Source organism: Capricornis sumatraensis, chromosome 9 (genome assembly GCF_032405125.1).
Source record: "Capricornis sumatraensis isolate serow.1 chromosome 9, serow.2, whole genome shotgun sequence".
Taxonomy (NCBI): Eukaryota; Metazoa; Chordata; class Mammalia; order Artiodactyla; family Bovidae; genus Capricornis; species Capricornis sumatraensis.
The window spans coordinates 70,267,111-70,282,841 of NC_091077.1; the positions used below are offsets into that span (position 1 = coordinate 70,267,111).

The window sequence follows — 15,731 nt, forward strand, 5'->3', positions numbered from 1 at the left end:
TCATTTTCTAGGGAATCTTCCTGACTCATTGACCAAACCCATGTCTCCTGCTTGCCAGGCAGATTCTTTACCACTGAGCCACCTGGGAAGCCCACAGAGTCTATAGTCTATCATTTAAATGTCTTGCTTGTAAATGTCCTTAACTTTCTTTCCCCTCTATCTGCCCTGAACCTGCAAGGCTGATATGGCTGGATAAACCACACAACTGATCAAAAATCTCAGAGCTTAGGCCTCAGCACTGCTCCACAAACCCATTGCATTGTCCTGATGAGTTTGTTCTCCATTCCCAAGAGTGGTTTACTCTACTTTTTACTCCAACCTCCAATACCACCCATCCTCTCTCCTCCACTCACTTTTAGGTGAGTCAGTAGCTGAGAAAATAGAAGCAGTCTGTCAAATTCTTCATCCATCCACCATGAATCTAACAGTATTTAGAATGATATTCTGGGGCTTCCTTCTTGTACAGTAGGAGAAAGTTGCCTTCTTCTATCAAAGACCAGATCCTCCACTGGGTGATCTGAATTTCAGCCTCTCTGGCTTTCTCAATGAATCTGCAGTAATTCCCCTTCTCCTTTGTACCATCAACTTTTCTCCCTACTAGATGACTGCCACTAGCATATAAACATATTTAGGATGGTAATCATTAAAAAAAAAAATCTTCCCCTCACTTTCTACCCCACAACCATCCTCCACACTCTGAACATGTTGTGAAAATTTGTCTCTAGCCACTGCCTCAACTTCCTTCCTCCCCATTCTCCCTCCCCCCGGCCCTGATTCACTCTAATAAGAATTCTATCCTGAATATTCAGCTGAAACTGTTCCCAGAAAGGTCATCAAAGTCTTGCCAGTCCTCACCCTAGTCTCCTTCTCAGCCAGCATACTATGGGTCCATTAAACCTCCTTCATAAAACACTTCCATTTCTTGTTCTCTGTATTGAATTCCTAGGCCTGCTGTAACAAATTACCACAAATTGGGTGGCTTAAACAACAACCTGGAATGTGAAGTCAAGTGGGCCTTAGAAAGCATCACTACGAACAAAGCTAGTGGAAGTGATGGAATTCAAGTTGAGCTACTTCAAATCCTAAATGATGATGCTGTGAAAGTGCTGCATTCAATATGCCAGCAAATTTGGAAAACTCAGCAGTGGCCACAGGAATGGAAAAGGTCAGTTTTCATTCCAATCCCAAAGGCAATGCCAAAAAATGCTCAAACTACCGCACAATTGCACTCATCTCACACGCTAGTAAAGTAATGCTCAAAATTCTCCAAGCCAGGCTTCAGCAATATGGAACTGTGAACTTCCAGATGTTCAAGCTGGTTTTAGAAAAGGCAGAGGAACCAGAGATCAAATTGCCAACATCCGCTGGATCATCAAAAAAGCAAGAGAGTTCCAGAAAAAACATCTATTTCTGCTTTATTGACTGTGCCAAAGCCTTTGACTGTGTGGATCACAATAATCTGTGGATAATTCTTCAAGAGATGGGAATACCAGACCACCTGACCTGCCTCTTGAGAAACCTATATGCAGGTCAGGAAGCAACAGTTAGAACTGGACATGGAACAACACACTGGTTCCAAATAGGAAAAAGAGTACGTCAAGGCTGTATATTGTCACTCTGCTTATTTAACTTCTCTGCAGAGTACATCATGAGAAACACTGGACTGGAAGAAACAGAAGCTGGAATCAAGATTGCCGGGAGAAACATCAATAACCTCAGATATGCAGATGACACCACCCTTATGGCAGAAAGTGAAGAAGAACTAGAGTCTCTTGCTGAAAGTGAAAAAGGAGAGTGAAAAAGTTGGCTTAAAGCTCAACATTCAGAACACGAAGATCATGGCATCTGGTCCCATCACTTCATGGGAAATAGATGGGGAACAGTGAAAACAGTGGCTGACTTTATTTTTGGGGGCTCCAAACTCCCTGCAGATGGTGATTGCAGCCATGAAATTAAAAGAAGCCATGAAATTGGAAGGAAAGTTATGACCAACCTAGACAGCTTATTAAAAAGCAGAGATATTACTTTGTCAACAAAGGTCTGTCTAGTCAAGGCTATGGTTTTTCCTGTGGTCATGTATGGATGTTAGAATTGGACTATAAAGAAAGCTGAGTCCTGAAGAATTGATGCTTTTGAACTGCTGTGTTGGAGAAAACTCTTGAGAGTCCCCTGGACTGCAAGGAGATCCAACCAGCCCATCCTAAAGGAAATCAGTCCTGGGTGTTCATTGGAAGGACTGATGTTGAAGCTGAAACTCCAATACTTTGGCCACCTTATGTGAAGAGCTGACTCATTGGAAAAGACCTTGATGTTGGGAAAGATTGAGGGCAGGAGAAGGGGATGACAGAGGATGAGATGGCTGGATGGCATCACCGACTCAGTGGACATGGGTTTGGGTGGACTCCGGGAGTTGGTGATGGACAGGGAGGCCTGGCGTGCTGCGGTTCATGGGGACGCAAAGAGTTGGACTTGACTGACCGACTGAACTGAACTGAAACAACAAAAATTTATTTCTAAGTTTAGGAGGCTAAGAGTTTAAAATCAAGGTACTAAGAGGGCTATGCTCCCTCTGAAGGCTCTAGGGAAGACTCATAGGCTGCTTCTTTCTAGCTTCTGGCAGTTCCCAGAAATCCTTGGTGTCCCCTGGTTTATAGATGATTCATCTGTCATCACAGGGCATCCATACAGAATATCAGTCTTTAGACCCAGGGTACACCATAACCCAGTAATGATGTCATCTGAATTTAACGAATTATATGTGCAAAAACCTTATTTCCAAATATAATCACATTCTGAGATTCCAGGTAGACATGAATCCAGGGGGTAGGGGCCAGGGAGCAGGAAATACATTATTCAACACAGTACAGTTTCTGTGATGGCTCATTGCTGACTTTCTTCCTGCTTCCTGGCTGGCTCCTTCTCTCTCTTCTTTGGTAGCTCCTTTGGTTTCCCTGCCTTCCCTCTAAATGTTGCAACCACCCAAGGTTTGGCTCAGGGTCCTCAGGCCTTCTCTAAACCCACTATCTCCTGAGGGAAAACCATCTAATAGTATCATGATTTTGAAATTTCACTGATGACTCCCAAAATTTATGCTCCAGTCCTCACCTACACCCAAATCCTAGCCACACACTGATAATGGTAACTAACACTCATTGAATACTTACCATGTGCCAGGCCACGTAGAGAGTGCTTTGTATGTATTAACTCATTTAATTCTTACAACAAGCTTACAGGCTGAACACTGTTTTTATCCCTAATTCACAGATGAACAAACTGAAGCACAAAGAAGTTAAGTAAATTGTTCAAGCCCTCATAGTGAAGTGGAGCCAGGATTTGAAACTGGGTAAACTGAGTCCAACTTAATTACTGAGCGACTGCACTTTCACTTTTCACTGTCATGTATTGGAGAAGGAAAAGGCAACCCACTCCAGTGTTCTTGCCTGGAGAATCCTAGGGACAGTGGAGTCTGGTGGGCTGTCATCTGTGAGGTCACACAGAGTCAGACACAACTGAAGCAACTTAGCAGCAGCAGCAAACTGGATCCAAAATCTACTCTCTTGACCACTCTATACTCTGGTTTTTCACTGGGCTCCTGGATCACATATTCAACTACATATTTCATATCTGCAACTAGATGTCAATCAACGTCTGGACGTGAACTAAACAGAATACCCCTTAAACTTAAACTACCACCTTAACCTTTCCTTCCCTGTTTCCACACCTTAGTATTGTATATGGTACCACCAACACCCAGTTGCTCAAACTAAAATGTGTAGAAATCAGATTTGATTCTGCTCTTTTTTGTCATCCATCATTGCCTCTATTCCCACCCCCAACAAATCCATCAGTGAGCCAATTAATAAATCAATAAATCCCCAAGCTGACCATTTCTCTCCATTTTCACTACCATCCTAGTTCACACTGAGTTATCATCATCTCTCAAGTTACCGCAATTACCTTCCACCTGGTCTTTCTGCTTTCTCTTTTGTAGTTTATCTGTAACCCAGCAGCTAAATGAGTTTTTTGAAACATAAATCAGAATGACACACCCAGTTTCAAAGCCTTCAAAGTCCCTGCTTACATTTAGAATAAAATGCATACTCTTGTTCTTAGCCTACAAGTCCCTGCTTGATCTGGCTCTGTTCACCTCTCTGCCTTCACTCCTACCACTCTCTTTTTTGCTCCCATAGCTCTGGAGATGACCTCACTTTTCCCAGAATACCCTAACCTTGTGCCTGTACCGTCCTTTGTACCTGTTTGTCTTCAAGCTGGAAATGCTGTCATAAATGCTCCACCCTCACATCTTCTTATTATGCAGGTCTCAACTCAGATTCCTTTTCTGAACCCTTACTTAGTGTTGTTCCCCAACCACTTTCTATCACACTGCCCTATGTTTGTGTTTTAATAGCATTTGTCACTGTTTGAAAATACCTTATTTATGTATTCGTTTATTTGAGCAGAGACTTCTGTCTTAATTACAGTTATTTCCTCAATGCCTAGAGTATCCAATACATAACAATTGTTCTGTATATATTTTTAATAGATGAATGAATGAAAATAACTGAACACACAAGTAAAGTCAATCATGGAAGGCTGTTCGGAGGTCAGTTTTAAGACACAGTCTGAAAGTAGAGATGATAAATTATTAGAGAGGAGAAAAGACACTTAGCAAAGAATATATTCAACAAGATGATCCAGTTTTGAATAAGGGACAGAGGCCAGTAACTATACTAATTCAGGTGATGTGGAAACTTGGTCAATACCAGAGTAAAATTAGTTTATCAGAGCAGGGAGTCATCATTATTTGGTTAAAAATATTGAATGTCAACTTAAGAAGTTTAAATCCATTTATACCTTCAACAGATATTTATCAAGTTTTTACTGGGTGCTAAGTACAATCTAGGTGCTTTTCATACAATATGAGCAAGAGAGATATACTCTCTGCTCCCCTGGTATTTACAATCTAGTGGAAGGACATTAAATAATAACATTCCATAAACATCTGCAATTGCCAAGCAACCTACCAAAGTGTGTGTGTGTTAGTCACTCAGTCATGTCCGACTCTTTGCAATCCCATGGACTGTATTCCACCAGGCTCCTTTGTCCATGGGATTCTCCAGGCAAGAATACTGGAGTAGGTTGCCATTTCCTTCTCCAACCAAAGTGTATACTGGGTTAATATTCTCGTAACATGAATTAATGTGGTTTCTGCTTCCAGTATTTGCTGTCCCCCTCTGGCCCTTACTCATTCACTCAGCTTAGTATTCTGTATGTAATGACTCAGAAAAGTACAACACAGCAGAACCCAATAAATAACTAATAGGAATCTTGCCCCAGCTCTTGACTTTAAAATCCCAGACTTCAGGAGGTACAGAATGTAACTCTGGCATGAAGAGAACTTTTGGAAAGTACCCCATGAGTCAGAGCAAATCTTCCTGGCCCAGAGACTAGCACATTTCCAGGTTGGAGAAGAGGAGCGTCAGAAGGGAGGTAATTAGAGCTTAGGTGCTGCTGGATCTCTGGTAGCCTCTATCCTCTTTCACTGCCAGGCCACGCTCCAGTGAATGACAGGAATCCAAGGTAGGCCTGTGGTGCATGAAAGCAGAGAATGGAGCTCGCTTCTCACATGTAGCCCAGCAAGCCGACCAGCCTCGTAGTAAAAATGGATTTGTGATAGGTCTAGGCACTTGACCTTTGAAGCCCCACAGAGTCACCAGTGCTTCTCTCTGGTAAAGAAAGTGTAAAGTGATCCAAGGGCACAGAGGAGTAAAATTCCAAAAAAGCTTGGTATTGTTTTGCTGACAGGAAGTCTATCATTTTCCAACAACAACCAATTCTCTAATCCTCTGATACCAACAAGGGTGTTCAACAATTCAACCAATTTTGATCCTATTACATGGAAGTAGTGCCAGCACACAAGTTAAGAGAGTTTGTGGCTCAGTCCCACAAAAATGCCTCTACTTTGCATGTCAGTCATAAGCAGGATCCCCAAGCTGCTCGCATCTGCCTAGCTGACTACACATTTGGGAGTTCCCACAATTCCCCCTCCCTTAGGTTCAATAATTCACTAGAACAACTCATGGAACTCAGGAAAGTGCTATATCTAGCATTACAGTTTTATTATGAAGCTACAACTCTGAAATAGGCAAATTAAAGAGATACACAAGGCAAGTGGGTAGGGAGCGTAGATAGTTTCCATATCCTCCGTGGGTACACCATCCTCCTAACAGATTGATATACTTGTTCACCAATGTGGAAGAGCCCGAAACTTCACTGTTCTGAAGATTTTATTAAAGCTTTATTACATAGCCATGATTGGTAAAATCACTGGCCATTGGTGATTGAACTCAATCTACAGCCCCTTTCCCCTCCCCAAGGTGGAGGTGTGGCTGGAAGTTCCAACCTTCTAATCATGTTGTTGGGCTTCCCTCACAGCTCAGTCAGTAAAGAGTCTGACTGCAATGTGGGAGACAAGCAATTCTGGTTGGTACCTCTAGTGACCAGCCCCCACCCTGAAGCTATCTGAGAACTGAAGAATCACCTCATTAGCATAAATTCAGGTTTAAATGAAAGGGGTTTGTTATGAATAACAATAGACATTATTAGACTCCCCTGGTGGTCCAGTGATTGGGAGTCTGCCTGCCAATGCTGGGGACACAGTTCAAACCTGGGAGGATCCCATATGCTGTGAGACAAGAAGCTGGTGCTCCACAATTACTGAAGCCCATGCTTTACAGTTCATTCTCCACAAGAGAAGCCACCACAATGAGAAGTTCTCACACTGCAATAAAGAATAGCGCCCCCTCCTTCCCCCAGACGCAATTAGAGAAAGCCTGAGAGCAGCAACCAAGACCAAGGGCAGCCAGAAGTACCAATAAATAATGTTTTGGGTTTTTTTAAAGACATTCCTATCGTAAGTTCCCAGGGTTTTAGGAATTCTGTGCCAGGAACCAGGAACAAAAACCAAATATATATATTTTGTATTATAAAACATATAGAGTTGTCCAAAGCTCAGCAGTATGGATTTCCCCCGGCCTAAGAGATAAATGGAAGCAGGAGGCAGACCTGTACCTGGAGGGTCCTACAGATGAGAGTCAGAAGGTGACAGAAGAGGCCAGTGTAGGCTGTCACTAGGAAACTGAGGGGACAAGGGACTTCACAGCCAACATCAGCTTGAATGAATGGCAATCAAGAACCATACTCCCTCTCCCCTAATGTCATGGCACTAAGTATCCTGGGACCCCAGGAAGAAAATGAGAGTGAGTACCAATTCTAATATTGTTTTTAATTTCTGGTTGAATGGAGGTGCAAATTATTAATTAAGATGAGTTATATGTTTTAAAAGTAACAGTTTTTGCAGAACTGAGTTTGTAGCTTCAGATCCATCTCTGTCATTAAACAGGGCTATAGAAACTATAAGAGATACGTGAAAATTCATGTATTGGAAAAATAAGCTAACTTAGAGATAATTTAACTTAGAGATAATTTAACTTAGAAGATAATTTAAGAGATTAAATAAATCCAGTTATAAAGTTAAACAACCTAGGTGAGGGATTATAGATGTGAATTTGACTAGAATTAGTGGGCTGCTTTCTATGGGGTCGCACAGAGTCGGAGATGACTGAAGTGATTTAGCAGCAGCAGCAGCAGCAGGGCAGTAAATATGGGACCCTTTCTGGCTATGGAATTCCTGTTATAATGAACAAACAGGCCTTAGTGTGTTGAGAGAACACAAAATACTAAGCTTCAGCCAAATCACATGTCAATGTGTATCCTCATTGCCATCTGCCTGAAAGATAACCCCAAGTTGTTTGGTTTAATATCACTGTCTGCTTCATCTGTCCATTTTAACTCCCAGAAGATTTACAATTGAGATTACAGATAATGGAGTAAATGATGATAACTAATTCAAACTTATAATATTGATATATTTGTGGTGGTGGGTTAGTCACTAAGTCGTGTCCTACTCTTGCGACCCCATGGACTGGTAGCCTGCCAGGCTCCCCTGTCCATGGGATTTTCCAGGCAAGAATATTGGACTGGGTTGCCATTTCCTTCTCCAGGGGATCTTTAAGTAGAGGAATAATAGAGGTATGCTTGTTGCCGTCTCTGGGGTCGCACAGAGTCGGACACGACTGAAGCGACTTAGTAGCAGCAGCAGGTTGTTGTTTGGAGTGCTTGTTTTGGAGAATTAAACAGAATTGCCTTGTGATTTCAATTTATACTATAAATTGAACAATCACTTGATTTGCGATTTTAAGTCCAATTAATAAGAATATGTTACTGAAGTTAAAGATAGTATTGACATATTTAAGAGAATCTAATATTCACCATATTTATGTGTTTAATATATTACAGTTACTTAAATTATTTTTGTTAGACAATTGAATGACTTAAAGACAATTACATTAGATTTATAAGTGCAATTTTAAATGTTTAAGAAACTAAAATTAAGTTTGTAAATAGCCTCATGCATTAATGAAGGTCTCCTTAAAAGTGAAATGTGTTATCTACTTATAAAGAGAACAATGTAATTTTTATTTTGGATTCAGAGGCTTGTGGATAAAAAATATTGTCTGCCATTCTAGTAAAGTACAAATGCTGTCACTGTCAAGCCATCAGTCACTGTAGTTGCCTCTGATATGCCCTGAGGGGAATTCAGAATGGAGATAAACAGGATACCAGCCCAAGATAGTTAAGATGCATATCTAAGTATCTAAGGAATGATTTCACTGAGCTCAGACTCTTGCATCTTCCCATACATCACTAACTTTTTGAATGTCTGGAGGTTTTTTAAGATTAGCAGCAATTTTTTGATGTTTGACAACTATTTCATTTTTTCCAGTCAAAATTCCTATATACCTTGGCTCCTCCCTTATGTCTTCTGAATTATTCCTCAGAATTACCTGAGAGGCTGTCAACCCAGCCTGTAGTTCTCAGGTAGGTCTCCAAATAAAACGTAACTCTCAACTTTTAGGTTGTGCATTTTTCTTAAGTCAACAGCCTTAAGAATGAATAGATTCTTGATATTATAATATTTGGCAGAGTATTAAATTTTAAAACCAAACTAATCATTGCTAAACTTTTCCAGACATAAAAACTACCACCAAAAACTCATACTGACAGTACCCACTATAGTACCTTGAAGGCAAAGAATATGATGCCATGAAAGGGATAACTGAAGGGACTTAATTTTGATTAGGGGTTTAAGGAAGCTTTTCTAAGACAGAAAAAGGCATTACCAAGGGAAGTACAAGGGAGAGAAGAGAAGAGTTCCAGGTAGGATCCTGGAAAGAGCTCATATGGTAGAGGAACTGAAGAAGTCCAGTGTATACCTGGAACAAAAGGAATCAAAGGGAGAGTAGCACACGATATGGTTGGATGGAGAGGAAGCTTGGGTCTGATCATACAACCCCCCTGAGGTCATACTGTGTCATCTATTATACAAATACAAATATGACACAAGTTCTTAAGTGTTACAGAAAACCACTGAGGATTTTAAAGAGAGATCGTAGGTCCTGAGTATGGGCACTGCATTGCTCAATGAGACACTGCTGACAAAGTGCCTAGTGTGGCATAACATTGCCTCCCTGCAGGTGACACAATCAAATTAAGGATTTTAAAATATATATATTTATTTGGCTGTGGCAGGTCATGCAGGATCTAGTTCCCTGATCAGGGATTGAACCGGGGCCCCTTGCATTGGGAATGAGAAGCCCTAGCCACTGGACCATCTGGGAAGTCCCCAAAGCAGATTTTTAAAAGAAGATTCTGGGTGCTGCATGGAGAAGAATTATAGCCAGAGTGGAAATGTTGGGGGAAGCACACTGATTGAAACCGCCCACCCTGGCCAGGCACCATAGTAACCATTTGCATGAGCTGTTTTATGACAGGAGATCCTGATAAGGAATACAGAACTAATAAGCCACCACCAACCAGAAGAGTTCCGGAAAGGTCTAAAGGAGACACTGCATGTCCGTTCACTTCCCGGAATCCCTCTCACTAGCATCCATCTTGGCTGAGCGATGCGTGTGCCACCAGGAAAGACTCTGAATTAGAGTGATTGGCCAGAGACCACCGGGAGACTAATCCCATCACCATAAAACCTGAGAGTGTGAGCCAAGCAGCAGAGCAGTTCTCCTGGGTTCCCTTACCCTACTGCTCTCCACCCGGGTGCCCTTTCCCAATAAAATCTCTTGCTTTGTCAGCACATGTGTCTCCTCACAATTCATTTCCGCGTGTTAGACAAGAGCCCAGTTTCGGGCCCTGGAAGGGGTCCCTCTTCCTGCAACAGAAGCAGGGAGATCATTCAAATGGCTAATCCAGTCTTCAATCAAGTGTCCTAGCATAATATTTGTGGACAGATCATGCTTGCTGTTTCCATGGTAAGCAGCAGAGGCTCAGGTAGATTCCTAAATCTGAGAGCAGCTTGATTTAAATGGTGCTTGAGCAAAATCAGTCTTCCAGCCAGCAGCGAGCTGGAGCTAACCTGCAGCACCATGCTCAGGCTCATAAAAGCTGATTGTGTGCACCTCTCCCTAATTCATCATTCAGTGACACCAAGTTAATGGTCTGAAATCTGCCTTGGTAGGAGTATTTAAACCATGAAAACTGGCAAGGGCTATAAAGAAAGCTTCTTTCTCCAGAGAGTTGGTTGTGATATATTTACCAGAGTACTGGCCCTTTTTGACATTTCAACTCTAGAATGCTATTTAAAGAATTGCTGCAAATTATATGGTATGAAGTTACAGAACATTCACTAGGCTGCTATAGTTAAAATGAAAGAGACAGTTATGAGAGAGACGGAAGAAAAAACTCTGTAGGACCTGACAGTTTATAAATGGCAGCAATGGGAAGAGAGGAGCAGATTGTATTTTTTCTGCTAGAATAAGGAATCATCTCCGGAGCACATCTCTTTGGTGAAGATAACAGAGAGAACATCTCACAATTTGGTTCCCTGTCATATGTATTTTATGTTCCTGCTTCAGCTGTCAAGGATTTCAAGTATGTTTTTAAAATTCCACATTACTGTAGCTCTGAATTCTATAACTATTTATTAGTGGAATTAAATAAATGGAATTATCACTGAATCCCAAACTCTCAGTCACTGAGTGTAACTGTCTTGCCAAAACAAAAGCTCTGCAGAGATCTGAAGGACAGATCTTTAAAACTAAAACACATCTTCTGCTTTGTGAACGTTGCAGAATCAAGGTAGCCTGGGTGGAGACCAACCCTGGCTTTCAATAGACGTGTGGTAAGTTCCCAGAAGGGTTTCTAAAGGGCATCAGGAAAGAAAGTAGAAGGAGATACTGAGGGACTGCTCCAAATATTTTTTTTACATGAAAATAAGTAGTCTGTAGGATTGAAAACTTACGTCCCAAGAATAATACTGAATACCCTTTATTATAAGCTCATACAGTTAGCATTTAGAAGTATTAAATGTCTTTTAATATTTAATCAACATTAAAAAGGTAATTACATAAAAGCATAAATATATAAAAAAATTAAAAAACAAACTGAAAATGGATTGAAGACTTAGATGTAAAACCTGAAGCCATAAAACTAAAAGAAAATATAGGCAATACATTCTTTGACAGCAGCCTCGGCTATATTTTTTTTAGATATGTCTCCTCAGACAAGGGTGAAAAAAAACAAAAATAAACATATGAGACTGCAGCAAATTAAAAAGATTTTACACTGTGAGGGAAGCTATCCACAAAAAGAAAAGTGAGGGACTTCCCTGAGCATCCACTGGCTAAGATTCACACTCTAAATGCAGGAGACCCTGGTTCAACTCCTGGTTAGGGAACTAGATCCCACATGTCACAACTAAAGTTGCATGCTGCAACTAAAAAATCCCACAGGCTGCAATGAAGACTGAAGGTCCTGCATGCCACAATTAAGACCCATTGCAGTGAAACAAATAAATAAAAATAAATATTAAAAAAATAAACAAGCAAAAAAAAAGAAAAAACTGAAAAGGCAGCCTACTGTATGGGAGTAGATATTTGCAAATGATATATCTGATCAGGGGTTAATGTATAAATAACTCATACAACATACTAAAAATCCCGAACAGCTCAATTAAAAAATGGGCAGAGGACCTGAATGGGCATTTTTTCCAAAGAAGACACACAGGTGACCACCAAATGCTCAACATCATTTATCATCAGAAAAATGCAAATCAAAACCATGATGAAATATCACCTCATATCTGTCAGAATGGCTATTATCAAAAAGACAACAAACAAGTGTTGGCTAGGATGAGGAGAAAAGGGAATCCTCATACTTTGTTGGTGGGATGCAAGTTGACTCAGCCAGTATAGAAAACACTTGGAGTTTCCTCAAAAAATTAAAAATGGAACCACCATACAATCCAGCAATTCCACTGTTGGGTATTTATCCAAAGAAAACAAAAATGCTAATTCTAAAATATATGCCTCCCTGTGTTCATTGCACCATTATTCACAACAGCCAAGATATGAAAGTAAACTAAGTATCCACCAATAGATGAATGGATATATATCACATCTCCTTTATCTATTTTATATATATATATATATGTATATACATATTACTTAGCTATAAAAGAGAACAAAACTTTGCCATTCGGAAAAACATGGATGAATCTCATAGGGTATTATCCTAAGCAAAATAAGACAGAAAAATACAAATATAATATTTCACTTCCATGTGGAATCTACAAAACGAATGAACAAACATAACAAAACAGAAACAGAGTCATAGATACAGAGAACATACAGGTAGTAGCCAGAGGAGATGCGTGTAAAGGGGGCTTAGTGAAACAGGTGAGTGAAATTAAGAGACACAAATTTCCAGTTATAAAATAAATGAGTCATTGGGATGAAATGTACAGCATGGGGAATATGGTCAATAATCATGTATTATCTTTGTATGGTGACAGGTGATAACTAGACTTATCAGGGTTATCATTTTGTAAGGTACAGAAATGTTGAATTACTATGTTGTACATCAGAAACTAACATAGAGTGGTAGATCAAGTATACTTTAAACATAAACTCACAGAAAAAGAGATCAAGTTTGAGGCAGGGAGAAAAAGGAAACTGGATGAAAGTGGTCAAAAGATACAAACTTCCTGTTATAAGCTAAGTACTAGGGATATAATGCACAAGGTGATTAATTTGATGAGCACCGCTCGTCACATTAAAGTTGCTAAGAGAAATTCTAAGAGTGTTCATCACAAGGAATTTTTCTTCGTTTCTTTTGCATCTATGTGAGATGATGGATGCTCACTGAACTTGTGGTCATCATTTCATGATTATTTAAGTCAAATCATCTTGCTGTACACCTTAAACTTACACAGTACTGTGGGTCAACTATATCTCAAAAGAACTGGAAAAAAAATTGAATAAAATAATGATTTCATTATTTTTCACTCTTTCAGCAAACCTTTGTTGAAGGCATTCTATGTGACAAGTAGTTCCCTAGATTCTGGAGATAAAATGAATAATTTGGGCAGAGTCATTGGGGTAGCGTGTGTGCTCAGTTGTGTCCAACTCTTTGCAACTTCACAAACTATAGCTTTCCAGGCTCCTCTGGCAAGAATCCTGAAGGTGGTTACCATTTCCTCTTCCAGGGAATCTACTCAACCCAGAGATACCCACGTCTATGGTGTCTCTTGCAATGAAGGTGGATTCTTTACCTCTGAGCCAAGGGGGAAGACCAGTTGAGGCAGATAAAGTAAAAAACAGATTAGACAAGATTTGGGAGTCATTAGCTTAGAGAAGGTAGTCAATCTTTGGGAGTGAAAGAGGTAACCTGGTAATACAAAAACAAACTGGACAATGCAGGAATTCAGTAGTATTTTGAAGATGCTATGGAAATTCAAGGAGGGCACACAACTCAGTATTGGAGGAACAGAGGCACCTACTGGGAAGCGGTGCCAGTAGGATAGCGGGAAACCAGATGAAGTGTGTGCATGGAGTGAGGGAATTTCAGGCAGAAGGGAGAGCATGACAAAAGACACAGAGGTGAGAAGTGGCACAGTGATTCAGCTTTATTTTTTATTTAGCTGCACCAAGCAGGGACTCTCCATCAGGGATGGAACCTGTGTCCCCAGCACTGGGAGTGCACATTCTTAACCACTGGACCACCAAGGTAGCCCCTAACTCAGCTTTAGATTCTTACCTGAAAGGTATTATAGATGGGAATAAAGCGAGGAAGTTGGAGACCTCCAAATGTTCAATGGTATAGTAAGGAGAGGGCAACTGGAGTGTTTTGCCCCAGGGGCAGGCAAAAAGGGAGTGGACTTTCTATGGGGTATTTGAAAGCAATAATGACTAAATTGGCAACAATTCTAAACAGTAATAAAACACTCTCCTCTTTCAAGGTGGGCACCCCCACTGAATGCATTCTGCATGTTTTTCCTGAAAATCTGGGGCCAGGAAGTGACATAGTTAGCTTCCTGATCTGTGCAGATACCAGATGCTGGTGGCAAAAATAGCTCGGTGAGAGGATCTTTTGTTATACCTTCACTCCCATCCCATCCAGTAAACATTCTCAGAGCATTAAGCACTTTTCCTTGATAACTTTTGCAGTTTATAATCATGTCTACCAAATGAATGAGAGAGGGACAGAGAAACAAAAATGCAGGAGAAAGGCTTCCAGAAGATATATACAGAGTTTGGGACTAGTTAAGTTGTTATTACCACTTCCCTGGTGGCTCAGATGGTAAAGCGTCTGCCTAAAATGTGGGAGACCCAGGTTCGATCCCTGGGTTGGGAAGATTCTCTGGAGAAGGAAATGGCAACTCACTCCAATACTCTTGCCTGGAAAATCCCATGGACGGTGGATCATGGTAGGCTACAGTCCATGGGGTCGTAAAGAGTTGGACACGACTGAGTGACTTCATTTTCTTTCTTTAAGTTGTTATTAGCTTGTGAGAGATCAAGAGGAGATATATAGCAACTGGACATTGATTTTGGGCTGGAACTGAAGATTTGGGAGTCATTAGCTTAGAGAAGGTAGTCAAATCTTTGGCAGTGAAAGAGGTAACCTGGTAATACTGAGAAAGATAGTGGGCCAAAGATGGAACACTGGGAAGCTGAATATTTCGTAGGCAAAAGATGGAACAACAGTTCAAGAAAGAGATGGTAAAGGGATACTCAGAGGCCTAAGAAGAATCTGGATGGAACAAAATTGTGGCAAGACTTTCCAGGACCAAGGGGAGAAAGAGAATTTGAGGTAATTCCAAAGAGTTAAATATTAGCAAGTGTCCTTGAGGAAAGAAGTCAAACTCATATCTGTGTTGGGGGATGAGATGGCTAGACTGTTAGAATTCAACAGCAAAACCCCAGAAGGACTTGGGAATTACAGACTCTCATAGCATGGCTTAAGTGGATCTGCGGTTTTGCTACCCAAGTCCCATACTGAGCTAGGGAGGTGACAAGATCTCAGAATTTACCCTCAGCCCAGTGTGTAAGAGAGTAAAATGGACATGGCCCAGTGTGGTTCAAGAACCCAGTGAGAGTCCCCCTTGACTTAAAAACAGCATGTGCCCAGCGAAGAGACTCACTAGACCAGTAAAGACAGGGTCTTGGATAATGACCAAAGACCAGGTGGGATGAGGCACATTTCAAAGACGCCATTATTCCAAGGGGTGAGGCCCGGATGTGCCTCACATGTGACTCAACGTTACTTAAGACTGTGCCCTCGACCCTTGCCTCCACTTAAATCTCAGAAAAACTCAC

At 40.9% G+C, this 15,731-nt stretch overlaps 1 non-coding gene across 1 annotated transcript; it reads left to right on the plus strand.

Annotated features, from left to right (window-relative positions):
• The first annotated feature begins 14,694 nt into the window (after positions 1–14,694).
• TRNAF-AAA (transfer RNA phenylalanine (anticodon AAA)) lies at positions 14,695–14,766 on the plus strand. The gene has a single exon. It is a non-coding gene; the product is annotated as a tRNA-Phe (tRNA).
• Positions 14,767–15,731: the final 965 nt, after the last annotated feature.